At 31.5% G+C, this 18,093-nt stretch overlaps 1 pseudogene; it reads right to left on the bottom strand.

Moving 5' to 3' along the window:
* Nucleotides 1-16,050: 16,050 nt before the first annotated feature.
* On the bottom strand, nucleotides 16,051-18,093 carry LOC126552574 (uncharacterized; annotated as a pseudogene).

Here is an 18,093-nt window from a genome sequence, read left to right as displayed (position 1 = left end):
AGTGCAATATGTTATATGTAGGATGTAGTCGAGCAACTTCTGCTCAAGGTTTGCGTATAGATTACTTTCGTGCAAAGCCACCAAAACCTTCTGCAAAAGTTGAACATGAGATGTGCAGACTCAGGACACCAAGTTGTGCTCTTTTTCCGCGTTTTTCTAGAATTATGACACACAACATGCCACTCTCCTGCATGTCACACAATATAAGGTCTTTAAAAAAATATGAAGCTCACATTAATGCGGATATCGTCCTTTTACAATCTAAAATAATGTTCTTCCAAGAAACTGGTTCAAAATCATCTGAGACATATACCATTAAGAACCATACTGAATGCTGTAGAATAGACAGTATACATGCAAATGGTAAAAGTGGTTCAATTTGTTTTGTTGGAGAATCCATTAATCATGAAGAAATAATCTGCAGCACAACATTGCTTCAAGATCAAAAGAAAAAGACACACTTAGAAGCAATTGAAGTTATCATTGAAAATATTACCTATATTGGGATATATTCATCGCCAAATTTTCCTGTACAGAAGCTTTGTGATTTCATTGAAACGGTAGCTTCCACCAAAAACAATGTTATCTTTATTGGTGATTTCAATGTAAACTTCAACAAACCGCCAAAACAACTAGTTCAAATATTAAAACATTTCAATTACAAAATATTGGTTGACGGTATTACTACAGATCACGGAACAACCATTGACAATGTCATTACAAATGTTGACATTGCAGCTTTGGTGTACGAGTCCCTCATAAGTGATCACAGACCTATTCTGGTTATGGACATAGATACTTTCAAGGAAATAGAAAAATATTCTGAGACTGTTGATGACCAAATTGTACAAGAAGAAGTCAAAAACAATTTTATTAAACCAAACGTTCCTGCAATCGATGGATTTCCTGTAGAAAAATCCAAAAAATCGATTAAATCAACTAAGGTCCTGAATAATAATAATAAGTTGGACGATATTGAGTTTATACAGGTTGATAGTGACACTATTTTGGTTCCAGAAACTAAAACTAAATCAACCAAAATAGTTGATTATAATACCGTAATTAATGATATTCAATTTATTCAGGTCAATAGTAATACTCTCAAAGTTCCAGAAAATTGCAACATAAGGTCAGATTCATTATTAGAAACAATAAGTGATAATGCAACTATGTCAAAAAATCCAAAAACAATAAAAATATCAAGTATTAAGAATAAAGTTGACATAACATCAAGTAGTATATTTTGTGGCTTTACTAACATTGATGGTGTATCATGTTATGCTAATTCTGTCATACAGGTTCTTTTTAATTGCCAATCTCTTGTAAATGAAATTCGCAATAATCAACTCGGACCAACACTTTAACATAGCTTACACGAATATACAAGTAACAGTGGGTCATGTGATACTCGAACAATCAGAGAATATTTGGACAACGAGACAATATTATATACTCTGCAACAGCAACAAGATTGTATAGAATTTTTAGAAGCACTTATGGACCGTAGTAGACCTACATTTGAATCTTTATTTGGATTTCGAGAATTGTATACCATTCGTTGCAATACTTGTAATCATACAACGGCCAACTATGCACCTACGAGTTTGATTATACATTTTGAGATTCCACAGCACAGATCACAAACTTTGCAAACATTATTTTCAACAAATCAAAATGTTTGGAATACATTAAATGACTACAAATGCAATAATTGTAATAACATCGGAGATCCTGAAGATAGACATCAGATAATAGAGGCAAATGAGTATATAGTAATTCAACTAAAACTATTTATTCCAACATTTGTAAATGGTCAATTTGTTCCCAAAAAGATAACAGATCTAAAACTTAGTGGCGTACCCACCTCTATTTTGGAAATTGCTGGAGCACAATACAAAACTCAAGCTGCAATATTACATATGGGAGAAAACACGAGCTCTGGCCATTACATTGCATACCTGAGACAAGGAACTTCCAATTGGGTTTGCGCTAATGACACAACAGTTGCAGAAAAAAGATGGCCAAACAACAGCAAGGATGTATATGTTATCATTCTAAAAAGATTGTAAAAATATTCTCCAATTGGTAAAAAAACATAACACAGCTAAAAATAAATTATAAACTTAACCTGTATACAATCTGACTGTTATTGGATTAAAAAAGGAACTTGTAAACCGCCAACTATTCACTTAGGTACATAATAATATGTATAAGTTGCCAGTCCCAAGCCTGGATAAAAAGTGTGAGGGCACTAACCTTATAATCATTATTATTTTTTAACATAAGCAGAAACCTAGATTTTATTTTTATTTAAATAATATTGAACTATATATTATTATCCTCACTTCTGACCTTAATACCTTATACTATGTATGTTTGTATTCAATCCTCCAAATACAAACTACAATTTTAATTGTGCGGTCTTAAGATTATCAACATTTATTATGTATTCGCCTAGGATCATAACATATTTTAATAACTTATATAATATCAGTTCTACAGCAAATCCTATCTTCCAGTGTTAAGTATTTAGATGACTTAAGCCTGTATAATAAGATGTTATTTTCCATACATAATTTAAATTGTTTAGGACATGATATTTTGTAATTTTGTGCCAAGTAAATAATTATAATATACAGTGACTAAAAATAAATAATCAGATTTTATTTAAATTTATTTATTCATAATACTTCATATTATTTTACATTGTACATTTAAACTATGATACAACTCGAATACTAACAATTTATTGAATATATTATAATACATATAATACATTAAAGGTAAAAAGTAAATATTTAAAAAGCCACTTATTATATATGTTTATACTAATTTATTACATTAAATTTGTTATTTTTTACAGATTCAAAATATTTAATCAATTTAACGGTTGAAAGTACATGAATCTTTCATTTCAATGGCCTTCATTCGGTTTAACAGTGCAAACATTTTTATTAGTTGATATTATTGATGTACTAAGAACTATGAATCTTATAAAGAATTTGTCATTACACAATGTGCTGTGTGATACAAAACTCTTACTCAATTCTGTATCTATTGAACTTAAAATTAAACAAATGTATTAATCCACTGTTAATTTTATGAAATATAATAAAATATATAAAAAAAAAAATTCTTTATTTAATGATTTAATTTGAATTATTAATATTGTAAATAGTCCATAGTAATCTGGTCAAATTTATTTGCAATACCTCTATACTAAAGTCTACCAGTTGAGAGGCAAATAACAATTTGTACTATAATTCACTGAGTATAACATCAGCTGAGCTTGGTTACACTATAATAATATGCACATTTGATGATACAATTCAGCCATTAGTAATATCTAAACAATAAACAAAATACATAATTATAAGTAAATATTAAGTAATTTAATGTGATAGGTACTTATTAAACTTACATTAATGAAATCTTTAGGAAATGGCTTGTCTTGATATTAATATGCAATTGTTGCACAAGGAATCAACACGACGTAGAATTATATTAATTTAAAACGATTACAATTATTAATACATGGTTAATTCATAATAGAAATAAAATTTTAAAAACCGTAATCAACCAACAACGTCAACATACGGAATGTAAACAAAACATAAAATATCACAAATATAGATAAAGTTTATTATCTATATCGGCAGCTGCTGTGTACAATATTCATAGATAATAAAGATTCTTATTAAAATAAAGATCTTTATTATCTATGACAATGTGGTGATACGGTGTTATCACCACTACACCGCGGACGCAGTGTCGCGGTGTTTATCGTCGCCGCGTTAGCGCACAATTATTGTACCATTATATTATCGTATTATTGTATTATTATATTATTGTATTATTATATTATTGTGTTATATCTATATATGCCTATTGTAACGATGTCGCAATCTCGCGCTACCCCCCGCCAGCCCGCGCGTGCGACCGATCCGTTTTTCTCGGCTCGTTACGGCCGTTACGCGGATTTCGCGGTTCCCGTTTTGGCACTCTTTTGTCGACATCCGAACTGTAAAGTCACTAGTTCTCTGATCGCCAAACTTTCGTTCCGTCACGCGACTTTGTTTTTTCCACGACAACGCAAAAATTACGCCTCGCGTATATTTTTGTCTCCGCGAGCATCAATACCCTTTTTTACCGCTGTATTTATTTATTTTATTATAAAGTACGTTTACCCTCGTTTTTTCTCTACAAATAAAAAGTTTTATTTGTCAAGCTTGTTGTTGTTTGTAGTAATTACCTTTTCTTACTTCGAGCTCCGATCGAAGCTCGTACGTTATTGGCTGATAGTGTGCCAACAAAAGCCACTATCACCAAAACAATATTATAATAATATGTGATTATATCTAATTCCGTGTACTATACAAACTACATAATATTATGGTATTCCTTTTTGTGTAAACCACGATTGTAGATAATAATATATAATATAATATAATATGAGATAACTACAATCCTAGCTACAATCATGCTTGTAAACCAGGACGTTTATGTGAATTATATGATAACTACATGCAATGTATTGGAAAAATTGATTAACAATGCCCACGGACTTATCTTATTCCGTGACCATGCCATTTGCAAATGTGTCCTACCTAGTGGCGGACGCGGAGGGGGGGGGGGGGTCAAACCCCTCCGAAATGAATGGATGATTAATTTCAAACGTAGTTATTCTCACTAATGAATCTTCAAAAAATTCTAATTTGTTCACCCCCCCCCCTGCGTCCGCCCCTGGTCCTACCTAATTGAAAAATAAAATATTTGTTTCAAAATAGAATATATGACAATTTTTATATATAATATATCCTAAACTGACAAATCATCTCCGTTCAGAATCGTTTTTCGGGGGGTTTCGGTTTTCCGCCAAAATGACCCTCACCCGTTATCACCATGGCCGTTTTCCGCCAAAGGTTATATTCCGATTTCCGCCAAAAAAATTAATACATTTTTTTTGAGAACCCCTGAATTGAATCCATCAAATAATAATGATTACAATGTAGGTACGCTCTATTATTATAGTTATGATTATAGCGATATCCGCGGATAATTGACGGATTATAATTTAATGTGTACTTTTTATATAATTTTAATGTTTTATAATAATAATGTATTATTGGACGAAAACTAGTGATGTTTGAAATGTGATATTTATATTTAAGTATAGGTACTGTTTTTACGTACAATTCGTATATAATAGCGTATACTTGGGAAAATATAGTGGGTATACTTAAATAGGTGAATAATAATAGTAAGATAAGATATAGATAATAGTTTATGATCAATATCTGTGTGAGGCGACACGCGTGTGTGATACAAAGTGAAAAGCATACATCGAATCATTACTAATTGATGGATTCAGTTCAGGGGTTCTCAAAAAAAAATGTATTAATTTTTTTGGCGGAAATCGAAATATAACCTTTGGCGGAAAACGGCCATGGTGATAACGGGCTAGGATCAATTTGGCGGAAAACGGTTACGCCCGTTTTTCGTATACAATGATACCTATCATTGCATTCAAATTTAACCTACCCTAGTCCGAGGTCCACCCAACCCCCTAATGTACAGCAGAGCGGTACCCACTTGCCCGCTTTTTTTTTTAATTTGTTTTTCTAGGCAAAATGTTCTCAGGTTTTGTAATGTCGTGAATATGTTAACGTAAGTTGATTTTTCGTAATAGTAGTTTTTTGTAATCAAATTTAACAGCCATTGTTTTTCCGTTTTAATAACTGCAATTTCCGTTACTCTTTTGTTTTTTAAAATTAAATTATCAATATTATTAAATTTGTTACGAAATTGTAATGCGATACCACGGTTCATCGTTAGGCATTTACAGTGAGCGATAGCGTCACTTGATGTATCGCTAAACAAATCGTCCGTTATTTCCTCGTAGGTATTGTTAAAGTGTTGTAGATTATTATTATGCAATAAAAATTGTTGATATTCATTTAATATTTCGTGGGTGACCTGGGAAACGTGCTGTATTTGGGTTTCATGTTCCATTTTTAATTTTGTTTCGGTACCTTTATAGTTAAATGTAATTAAATTATTTTTTAAATCTAAGATTGTGTTGATCTTTTTCATTATATCTAATCCTATTATTGCGGGTGTGCATAGATTATCTACTACAATGATTCTGTGGTTTAATGCTATCGTTCCTATTTTTATGTGAGCCATAGTCGTTCCTAAAATTTTTAGTTTAGTATTATTTGCCGTTATAAGGTAGAGTTCACTCTTGGGGGTTATTTTGTTACTTTTAATAACATTTTTGCTCACAACTGTTACACCTGTCCCTGTATCTAATAGTAATGAAGTAATTTGGTCATCTATTTCTCCTGTTATTTCTATTTTTATTTTTCTGTATAATTAGGTATTGGGACAAAAATATCATATACTTAAATATCCAAGTCAAAATATCCAAGGTTAAAATATCCAACGGATAAAATATCCAGGGATAAAATGACCAATGTATAGGACGAAATATCCAAATACAAAAGAATTATAAAAATCTGTATTTTTAATACTCATATTTTGTTGATTATAAATTTGTTCAATTTTAAAGCACATTTTAATAACATAATACTTTATAATACAGTAGGTGATAAAATAATAATAAAAATAATATGTTGCGTTATATAATAATCATATCTATAGTTATAGGTTATAGTTTTAAATAATATTTAAATAAATATAGTCATTAAAAATTAAAATTATAAAAAGTCTATTTAAAAAGAGGTAATAATTATATAAATATCGTATTAATATCATATAAATTATCGTATTATATTTGCTATTGCAATTAAAAATATATCTAATTCTTTTTCACCATTAATATATTCAAGGCAAAGTATCTTAAGTTTTTCTTGCATCTTTACATATTTTGGTTTTTTTCGTGGTGGATCCAATGTCCCCAACTCTCTTTGTGCAATTTTTGTTTCGTCGGCGGCCATCTCCATACGCATTTTTTTTATTAGAGTCCAAATACTTGGATGATTATGTGTTACCTAGAAATTGATATTTTAAATATAGGTTAGAATAATTTAACGACAATAATCTTGTATAAATATTGTATACCTAAGTACTTACTAAATTCGAAAACCTATGATTCCATCCCTTCACATTGAATATTTGTCCGGTTACCATCACGCAAAGTGGTTTCCATAACATTCCATACCGATGGCGAATACAAAGGAGAAATTTTATGTTGTTTACGCCCTATTCGTTTAGTACCTACTTCCAATATATGTATTTTCAAAGTATGTAACCAGTTCTTTGGCTTTGTCTGGAATGATATCTTTTAAATAAAGTAATCCTGAATAAAAATAAAAATATATAAGTACAATAGAATAAATAATTATTTTCTAATTATATGCATGTTAATTACCTTTTTCAATATCGTTGACAGGGAGAAAGGCAAGCCCGTCTATTTTGCACAAAATTTATTGAACATCTCATCTTCTCTATAATATGTTTCCAATCCCAGTTTTTTATTGCCGTTGTGTACTTTGACATAAATGATAAAAGCAACCCTGTATTTTAATATCATCTCCAAATGTGATTTTTATCGCATTTATAACGGCTTTTTCAAAATCACAATTTATAGTATTTGCATCCGGATACATTTCTAGTCCTTCACATTTTTCCATAATAATAGATAACATCTTTTCATATGTCGTTTGTGTTTTTTTTTTCTAATAAAATATAAATAGCCGTAATGAAAACATTATTTATTTCTACTCTTATGACATAAAGTTGTTGAAATATGTTGGGTGCGAGGGAAAATTTTCCATCCATATACCACGTAGGCGATTTAGTTAAATATCGTAGACCGTTATCAGTGGCAAATATAACAATTCGTTCTTCTGCCATTACACCATTGTCGTACAACAAAAATCTTGTTAAATTTGTATCACCAAGAGTACACCACTCGAAATCAACTTCAAAAACTAAATCAGCTAAACTAATTGGACTCGCAGGATTATTTTTTGATTTTTGTCGACGTAATCTTCGTTTTACAATTTCTTCCGGCGGTATTCGTGCTTGAACTTTTCGTGGTAAATTTGCAACTTCTCTGGCAAATACTTCAGCTGGTTTTATTTCATTTGTTTTAATAGTTGTTAGCATAATATCTAAATATTTTGTGACATCTACATCATTCTGATTACTTTTACATACCATCAAATGTTGTTTTGCTATACGTGGGTTGCTGTAATCTAATGTGGTTTGACAAATAGCCGGACATTTTAAGCTATTTGACTTCACACATCGCCATGATATTTTTTATTTTCCTTTATATTTTATAACGTACATATAGCCATTTTAACATGCCTTTAATCCCCCTTTAGTTGAATTAATTAATTCCATAATACAAAATAAATAAAATAAAATATCAACTTTATATATGACTTAACAAGTATTATAGCATACTAAATATTATAAAAGTCATACTGACACACTGCACAAAATAATTCTACAATAATTAACAGTCGCGCCGCGTACACCGTTCACTACACACGTGTTCTGTACACCGCTCCGTATAATTCCATATTACTTTAACCAAAATGAAATAAAAAAATTTTTTTTTCTTACACCATTAAATGCGTAATGAAAATCTCTACATTAAACCATTTCTAAACACATCAAAAAATCTAAACTTTGTTGATAATTTAAAAAAAATTGAGAATTTATAATTATTAAATTATTAAGTTACCAATTATCCACTCACACAACCACACCGGCTATCGGACAGCCGGCGGTCATTAGTCTACACCGTTATCGCGTCGCAGTGTCATTAACTATCTATACATACAATAGCTCCAAAACCACCTATCAACAAATACAAACCAAGTAAATCAATACCCAGTCTATCTACATCTCAAAATAGCCCCACAAAAAGTCGTATACAGAGTGCATAAAGTGACGTATTTAATTCACCAGTTGAAATGGATGAATCCCAAGTAACATTACCCACGGGATCTACATCCAAACGAAACCTCTCATCTACCGATAACCCAGAACCTAAAACAAATAAATCTATTTTTATAACAGGTAACAGATATTCGCCGCTCGCTACAGAGAATGAAAATAATGAAAATACTTCACACTACTCTCAAGGAAACGTAACAGAAATCACTGATGACTCACCTAGTAATAAAATCAAACTCCCACCACCAGTATTTGTCCGAGGTGTATTATATTTTGTCGAACTTTGCAACCAATTAATTAAGCTAATTGGTTCAGAAAATTTCTCCTTCCAATCGTCAACAAACGATCTAAAAATACAAACTACCGAACCAGAGCCATACCGTAAATTAATACACTATCTGAAAGATAAAAATTCGCAATATCACACATACCAACCCCAAGAGGATAAAGCCTTCCGAATAGTTATCCGTAACCTACATCCATCGACACCGACAGACGAAATAGGAATAGCTATTGAAGAAATAGGCTTTTCGGTCCGACAAGTAACTAACGTACTCAAGAAAATAACGAAGGACAAACTGCCAATGTTTTTTGTTGATCTAGAACCAGCCCCAATCAATAACGATATATTTAAGGTAACATCCCTACTCCATACCAAAGTAAAAATAGAAGAGTCACATAAACGAAGAGATATCATTCAATGTCAAAATTGTCAGGACTACGGCCACTCAAAAAAATACTGTTCGTACCAGCCTAGATGTGTCCGCTGCGGTGAAAATCATCCGACCAGCAACTGTACCAAATCATACGAGACGCCTGTCAAATGTGCCCTGTGCCAATGTGACCACCCAGCTACTATAAAGGATGCCAAGTGTATAAGCAGCTCCAACGTTCCAGCAAACCAACCACAAATAATCTCAAACCAAACTTCACCAGCTCAAACTCAACTGTCATAAGGAATGTAAGTATAAATAATAATGAATGTAAAACTACCCAACAGCAACCAACACAATTAAACCCTTCTCCATACCAAACTCGCTCTTATGCTCAGGTCACATCCGACCAAAATCCTAATGCGTCTAATAATAATGAAAACGCGACTCTCTCAAACTTCATAAATGAATTCAAAGCACTGATAAACCCTTTGCTATCCCTTCTCACTACGGTTCTCGATCGTCTACTTGCTCAAAATGCCAAATGAACGCCTATGGATTAAAAAACCACAAAAACAAACTAACCATTACGTTGAATGATAAAAGAATTGACTTAGCCCTTATTTCTGAAACTCATTTTACTCCCAACACACAATTTAAAATTCCAGGCTATACCCTAATTTCCTCAAACCACCCTGATAACACTGCCCACGCTGGCGCCGCAATTTTTATCAAATCGACATTACAATTTACTCCTCTTCCTATAATAAATAAGAATTTCCTCCAAGCAGCATTAATAAATATTAATTTAAATCATGTACCAATCAAAATTGCAGCAGTTTATTGTCCCCCTAAACAAAAAATCACACCACCACAATACGAAACATTCTTTAATTCTCTCGGCCACTACTTTATCGTAAGAGGTGACTTAAATGCAAAAAATCAAATTTGGGGCTGCCATTCCACTAACCCTAAAGGTCACGCCTTACTCCAAATCATTAACTCGAACCACTACTCTACAATAATACCTTCCAACCCAACCTAATGGCCAACATCCCCTAGAAAACGTCCAGACATCTTAGATATATTTGTAATAAAAATCCCAAACAACATCAATCATCAAATCCAAAATTTACTAGACCCATGTTCTGACCACTCTCCAGTTCTTCTATCTATCGATGCACTACCTTCATACCAAAATACTAAACCCACTCTAATAAACGGCCTAATAAACTGGGACAAATTTTGTAAAACCATCGATCAAAAAATAAACCTAAACACTCGCTTAAAATCACAAGACGACATCGAAGCTGCGGTGTCACACTTCACTGAAAACATCCAATCTGCAGCATGGAATGCGTCGACCAAAACTCAAAAACACAGTTCCAACTCACTCTTGATACCCACTCACATCCGTGAGCTCATAGCGCACAAACGCCGTGCTAGATCCCGCTGGCAACGCACCAGACTTCCCTCGGATAAAAATTATTACAACAACCTTACACAAACTCTTAAACGAAAATTATCTCAAATAAGAAATGACTCATACAGCAACTGGATCTCATCACTCACCTTAAAAGACGGATCGTTATGGATGGCCACTCGAAATTGTCTCAAGCAACGAATAGCGCAAACCCCTTTGAAAAATATAAATGGAACTTGGTGTAAATCGGATAATGAAAAAGCAGAAATTTTTCGTGCTCATCTCGCAGAAGTCTTCCAATCTCACTCTGGTTTAGAAAATTATACACACACACAAAATATAGAGAATTCATTAACTTCTCCCTTACCATTATATCTTGCTCCAAAACCTTTTTCTCCAGGTGAAATCCAACACTTAATAATATCTTTCCCACTTAAAAAAGCACCTGGCATAGATTTAATTACAGCAGAACTAGCTAGAGAACTTTCAAAAAACGTTGATCCACTTAACTCACATATTAAACTCCATATTAAGACTTCCCTACTTTCCTCTTCAATGGAAAGTATCAGTAATAATCTTAATTCCAAAACCAGGTAAACCTCCAGACACTGCATCATCCTACCGTCCAATTAGCCTTTTGCCTTTCTTTGCAAAATTAACTGAAAAATTAATACTTAAACGTATTTCAAAAATCATAAATGACAAAAAAATAATTCCCAACACGCAATTTGGCTTCCGAAACAAACATTCAACTTTACACCAAATACACCGTATAACAGACTCTATTTCCTATGCATTGGAAAAAAAAAAATACTGTTCCGCCGTATTATTAGACGTTGCCCAGGCTTTTGATAAGGTATGGCACCCCGGCCTTTTATTTAAACTAATAATTAACTAATTTTATTTAAACCAACCTTAATTTGATGGAACCGTGGTATTCCAAATGGAGAATAAAAATCAACAATGAAAAGTCCTCGTACTTCACATTTAGTCTTAAACAAAATACGATTCCCCCAGTAACTCTAAACAATAAAATCATTCCTCAAACATCTAACGTACGTTATCTAGGTCTAATACTAGATAAACGTTTAACCTGGGCAGAACACTTAAAAAAAAAAAGAATCCAATTAAACATCAGACGAAAATCCCTCCATATGCTCTTCGGTAAAAACTCCACAATCAGCCTCAAAAACAAACTCCTATTATACAAAACTCAGCTAAAACCGATGTGGGCGTACGGAATCCAACTATGGGGTTCTGCTAAGAAGTCAAACATTAATAAAATACAACGTTTTCAATCTATAACATTACGAATGATTACAAAAGCACCTTTTTATATCTCAAATCACACACTTCACACTGATTTAAACATCCAAACAGTTCCAGAGGTAGCAAAATCATCCTACAAATTATTCCGCTCCCGTCTAGCGAACCACTCAAACCCTCTGATCCTTGCCCTCGACTCTATCAACATACCTGGTGACCCGCCAAGAAGGCTGAAAAGAAACTGGTGCAGAGACCTAGCAATAACATAAAAAAAAATAAAAAAAAAAATAAATAAAATAACTCTCGTTACCCACACAAAATCCCCCAAGCCATAAGTACTACTGTTGGGTAGTTCCTTAAATCATGTTAATTCACGTTAAAATCACATAAACACCGCATATATGCTTATTGTAAATAACCTTACAGATTGTATATTTTCTAAATAAATGTTTTTAAAAAAAAAAAAACAATAGTTAACGGTAAACTGCAATAATTGCAATCAATACTTTGCTTCTACACCGATGAAAGCAGATAATTGCAGATAAAATTGTCATTTTATAGTAATTTATTATGTCCACTACGATATAGATTACAGATAGGATGTACGTAATTGATATGTAACACCGATAACCAAAGCCTATCGTTATCATACCTATAGATATTATATTATACAACGTAACAGTCGTAACATATTACTTTTACTATTATTATTTTATTACTATGCTATAAAGTATTATTAATGTTAAATGTGATTTAAAAAATGAATAATGTATCTAAAGAACAAATACAAAAAAAAAAAAAATTAAAAAAAACTATGTACAGATTTATAGATTTTTATGATTTTTTTTTTATTTGGATATTTTATCCGTTGGATATTTTAACCTTGCATATTTTAACTTGAATATTTTAGTATAGGATATTTTGTCCTAGATTCGTATAATTATCATAATAAGTATAAATGGTATTGTTTGTACTCGTATTTTTTAAGTTATTAAATGGCATGTTGCTGGTATCATGTGGATATTCCTGTGCAAATCTAGATATCTGCGGAACTATCAGTTTTTTTTTGTAAAAATCTAGTACGATTTCTTTTTATGTGTCCTGACATTCCACACAGAAAGCATCTCAGAGGACTGTATTGATTTCCATACGTATAGCTGGTTGGGGGCATTGTTCTCTGGTTAATTTGTGTCGGTAGTTGTGTGTTGGATAATTGGTTATTACTTGTATTATAATTATAATTTTGATTAAATGTTGGTTTAGGGAATTGGGCGTTTGTTTTCTGGTTATTATTTGTGGTATGATTGTAATTCGGATAAAAATTTGGTCTTGAAATATTTTGATAAAATTGATCTGGATTATTAAATACATATAGGTAGTTGGTATGGTTGATTTCTATTATAAAGCATGGCACAGTTATTAAAATTAGCTCCCCTTACGTTCTGAAAATAATTGTTTCTATTTTGAGACTGTCCAATCTTTATTTGACTTAAATGGTTTTTTAATAGCTCTATTTCTTTTAATAATTTCTCTACCTCGCCATTTACCTTATCGTCCGATCTTAATAGATTTGTCACTTCAAGTTTCTTTAAAGTTTTTTTAATGCCTGCGATTGATGTATTATCGGTTAACCTTATTAATTAAAAAGTTTCTTTAGGCAATCCTTTTAATATATATTCACATATTTCCTCTTCCGTCATATTCTTATTTATTTAATAACATATTCCTGTTATATTAATTATAAACTCTTTGTATGTTTCCCCTTTCATTAGTTTAAGGTTTTGTAATTTTGCCCTTAATACATGTTTATTTCCTACTATTGTAAACTCTGTTATTAATTCATTTTTGACTTCGATCCATGTTATATTTTCGTTTTTTAATTTTAATTGTTCAACAAATTCTTCTGCTGAGTCTTTTAGGTATAATTGTAAAATAATTAATTTGTTTTTATCATCCCACTCGTTTACGACCGATATAAATTCAAACTTTTTTATGAATTTATCGATGTCTTCGTTTTCTTTTCCCGAGAATATATCAGGTTTGTACATTAATTGATTAAAGGACATTTTTTTATTTAATTTATTTTATATAGTTCGCTTTAAAGTTTAAACCGTTTTAAATTTTATTATATGCTCTGTTCACCTGAGTTATAATTATTATTTTCGACCTTTAGAGCTATACGATCTATTGTCAAATCGTTACTTAACTTTTGTTTTATGTAAAAAATGTTTGTCCATTAATTACTTTTATTTATCAAAACATTGATTAAGTTTACCTACAATAGAAATGTCCTATCCTATTATTTATATAACTATGCTTTTACACTTATGTTTTCCTACTTACCCTATGTATTATATGCTCCTTAATGTATATATCCTTCAACAACGTTACTCATTTATTTCCTTATACGCTTTTTCCTAATACTTACAATCTCATAAATTTCCAACAGAAACAAAAAAAAAATTCGAATAATTTATATTTTTATTGTATAAAATATTTGTCTACTAACATGACACACTTATTCCAATAACCCTAATTCTTAATACTTATAATCTCATAAATCTTTACTTAATAATAAACCAAAAACAAAAAAAAAAAAAAAAACTCAATTATACTTAACCTGACTGCTCTTTTAATTTTCTTAATCTCTTAATATCTTTTTTCTTTTTCCTTTTTACCTTAACTAATATAACTTAATAACTAATAACTCTTAATACTTATAATCTCATGAATCTTTACTTAACAATAAACCAAAAACAACAACAACAAAAAACTCATTTATACTTAAACCGACTACTCTCTTAATTTTCTTAATCTCTTATTCTCTTTTTTCCCTTTTCCTTTTTACCTTAACTAATATAACTTAATAACTAATAATAAACAAAAATCTGAACCAACCACAAATATTTGTACCTTAACTACTAAAGAGCTTCGGCGCCTCTACCAATATGTAACGTGGTCGGGGATGACCCGTTAAATATATGATATTCAGGGGAGAAGTTGGTTTCCTTTGAATATAAGTTAACCGTAGCTAGGGAGCAAATGGTACTCAGGGTACAAATAAATGTGAATTGATCGAAATACTTATAAATATATCAAGTTTATTCTTACCTAACTAAAACGTTTACAAACTGTTGGGCTGGCCTGGAGTTCGTGTGCGCCGGTGTTGACGCGGGGAACTGGCTGTCTCTTATATATATTCTTATTTAGCCGTAGCTTTACAATAGTTAAATATGAGACATCACAGGAGGGGCATAATGTACATTCATCATAATATATTTTACATGTTTTTGTTTACGATACACATACATATATACACCTATATATATATATATATATGTATGTATACTATACCTATACCATATAATATGTGTAAGTATATAATATGTACCTACAGTTGCATATTATTATGTTTATAAATTAATATGTAACAATCGTTACAACAAGATCGCACACATGGAACGGCTTGTACCATTGTAAAGGGCAGCACCAACGAGCGATGAAAACGGTCGTACACTCAGGACAAATTACGCTACGGCCAACTTGTGGCGGCACGAGTTAGCACACACACACGTTAAAACACAGGGGCCTTTTGCTACGTCACGCGCGTCACACACCGCGAGCACCAACTGGAGCGGCGAAATCGACAAAAGTGACGAACTGTCCCGCGCCCGACACGGTCGCACGTACGCATGTCGTGCAACCAGTCCTGGTGGACAAGGGAGGGGAGACCGTCGAAAGTTGTGTATCGTAATGGTTATTGAACATGCATTGTTATAAGAAATTCATTTTTTCAAATTCATCATTCCAATTTAGCTCCATTGTTAAGTACCTATCAGTACTGTGTTAGCACTGTAACAAAAAGTCCTTTACAGTTATAGTGCCAGTGCTCAGTAAAGCTGTTGCGTTTTTAATACGAAAGGAGTTCAAAATGTATTTCATTTTCTTACTCCTTGTTGTTTTCAATCCTGCTGCTAACTGCTGTATAACGATGTGCTGTTTGGTATTCATATTTTTTAGGTTTTCTATAAACAAATATTTAATTTTAATTTCAGTAAAAAGTTTATTGAAATACATTTTGTGTTTTTAATAATGATAATTATTTATGATACTTTATTATTACATACATCATTACATGAGCAATATTTTATTTTTATTAATAAAACTAATCGTTTATTTTCGGGTTTCATGCATTTTATGTTATTTTCAAAGATTTTGGTTGGTTTTGATGTATGAACATTCAAGAATGAAATAGGTAACTTACCTAACATTCTCCATAAATTTGGATGCATCACTTGGAACTTCTGTTTTAAGTAGAATGAAAACTTTCAATGTTATTGTTCGTTCTGCGATGTTGACCATGAACAGAAATACATTCTGGGCCTTTTCTAATTAGCCAAAATCTAAACACAGAATACAATTGTTATTATCAATTGTATAATCACTACATCAGTAGCTTACCTAGAGAAATAGGTGAAAAATCTTGGTAGTAGTATTGCATTATTTCGGGCATGGTTTTTTATTTCTTGAAAGCCTTGTTCAATTAGATGAGCTGGCAGCAGAGGTAATACTGCAAACATTTTAAGGCACATCATGGCTTCCCTATTCTGTTTTATATACTGTGAGTAACCCATTTTTTTTATATTCTTATGTAAACTCTAAACAATTTATTTTTACAAGTTAAATATTAAATTGCATATTTATAAGAAAATACAACTATATTAAATGCTATTGTTTGTACAATGGCATATAATATTCCTGTAATTCTCTTAATAGATTTTAAATTGCCAACCTGTACGAAATGGAACCAACAAGAATAAACCTGTGCTTGAGGATAAGTATCTATAAAAACTTGTCGAAGGGCGATTTTAAAATCTGTCATTATTACCACGGGTCTAATTTCAGGAAATTTTGACTGAAATCTTTCTAGCACTTTTCTATATGCATTTTTTGATTTAGATTCCATATGCACATTACATACAGGTATAGACTAGAAAAATACATGTTTAATAATTTATTTCAAATTTTTAATGACTTAAAAGTACTAATTTTACATGGTTTTGCAGGAGCAAATGTATGATAAATAATTGACGACAATGAGGCATGGATGGGACCACTTTGAATGTGGCATCAGCGTGTAGTTCTGTAGCACCCTGATGAACTACAACTACTGATGAGATTACGACTAGCAAACATAATGCTTTACTTGTCATCATTATCAACAATCCATTCTTGATAGAAACTAGAATTATTACATCAATACCTGAAACAACCATGGTAATACATGTCAAATGGAAAAACAATTTTTATTAGTTTCAATCATATTTTATTCAATTATCCAATTATATATAGATACAATTATCTGCGTTTATGTCCCAAATCCCAATGTTCACCTAGCTCACGCAACGTTTCAGGTAAAGGTGGATGCGTATCTCTTCTAGCGTGGCGCATTGAAAGTTCTGCTGTTGGCCAACTATAACATAGGCTGCACGAGGATTTCTATAAAATTTAAATTTTATCATAATAACTGTGTATGATTTTATTTATATAAAAACTTAAGTAATATATTCTTTATATATATTATATTATATAGATGTTTTAGTTTATAATTATTATTTTTAACCAATTTAAGTATATCATGTAGTTGCATACACCCAAGGTCTCCAGTTTATCGTCAAGTTCACCAAACTTACGAGAGACATTATCCATTTGTTGAGCTAACGTATCACAGATATCCTGAATTTTTATACTAAAGGATTCTAAAGTAACGGGAGTTGTGTTACTTAAAGAACAATTGATTGAATCGCTGGGGCTCAT

This window comes from Aphis gossypii, chromosome X (assembly GCF_020184175.1).
Source record: "Aphis gossypii isolate Hap1 chromosome X, ASM2018417v2, whole genome shotgun sequence".
NCBI lineage: Eukaryota > Metazoa > Arthropoda > Insecta > Hemiptera > Aphididae > Aphis > Aphis gossypii.
This window is presented reverse-complemented; position numbering and strand designations above follow the sequence as displayed.